Consider the following 930-nt stretch of genomic DNA (forward strand, 5'->3'; position numbering starts at 1 on the left):
AGCTGATATCTCAAAGGGCTGTACAGAGACCCAGCCTAAAACCCCAAACAGCAAGCAATGCAGGTGTAGAAGCACGGTGGCTAGGAACAACTCCCTAGAAAGGCCAAAACCTAGGAAGAAACCTAGAGAGGAACCAGGCTATGTGGGGTGGCCAGTCCTCTTCTGGCTGTGCCGGGTGGAGATTTTAACAGAACATGGCCAAGATGTTCAAATGTTCATAAATGACCAGCATGGTTGAATAATAATAAGGCAGAACAGTTGAAACTGGAGCAGCAGCACGGTCAGGTGGACTGGGGACAGCAAGGAGTCATCATGTCAGGTAGTCCTGGGGCATGGTCCTAGGGCTCATGTCAGATGAAACTGGAGCAGCAGCACGGCCAGGTGGACTGGGGACAGCAAGGAGTCATCATGTCAGGTAGTCCTGGGGCATGGTCCTAGGGCTCAGGTCCTCAGAGAGAGAGAAAGAAAGAGAAGGAGAGAATTAGAGAACGCACACTTAGATTCACACAGGACACCGAATAGGGCAGGAGAAGTACTCCAGATATAACAAACTGACCCTAGCCCCCCGACACATAAACTACTGCATCATAAATACTGGAGGCTGAGACAGGAGGGGTCATACAGAGAGAGGAAAAAAAGATAGAGGTGCTATGACTTTTCAGGAGTTTCTATGGGTTGCTATGAGTTGCTATGTGTTTCTATGGGTTGCTATGAGTTTCTATGGGTTGCTATTAGCTTCTGTGAGTTTCTATGGGTTGGTATTATTGGGGATTATGGCAGGCAGGCTAAGGCCAGGCAGAGGTCTGTAATCCAGAGGTGAAGCAAAGGTACAGGACAGCAGGCAGGGTCAGGGTCAGGGACAGGCAGAGTGGTCAGGCATTCAGGGTCAGGGACAGGCAGAGTGGTCAGGCAGGTAGGCTCAGGGTCAGG

Source organism: Oncorhynchus gorbuscha, unplaced genomic scaffold, assembly GCF_021184085.1.
Source record: "Oncorhynchus gorbuscha isolate QuinsamMale2020 ecotype Even-year unplaced genomic scaffold, OgorEven_v1.0 Un_scaffold_5526, whole genome shotgun sequence".
In the NCBI taxonomy this organism is placed as follows: domain Eukaryota; kingdom Metazoa; phylum Chordata; class Actinopteri; order Salmoniformes; family Salmonidae; genus Oncorhynchus; species Oncorhynchus gorbuscha.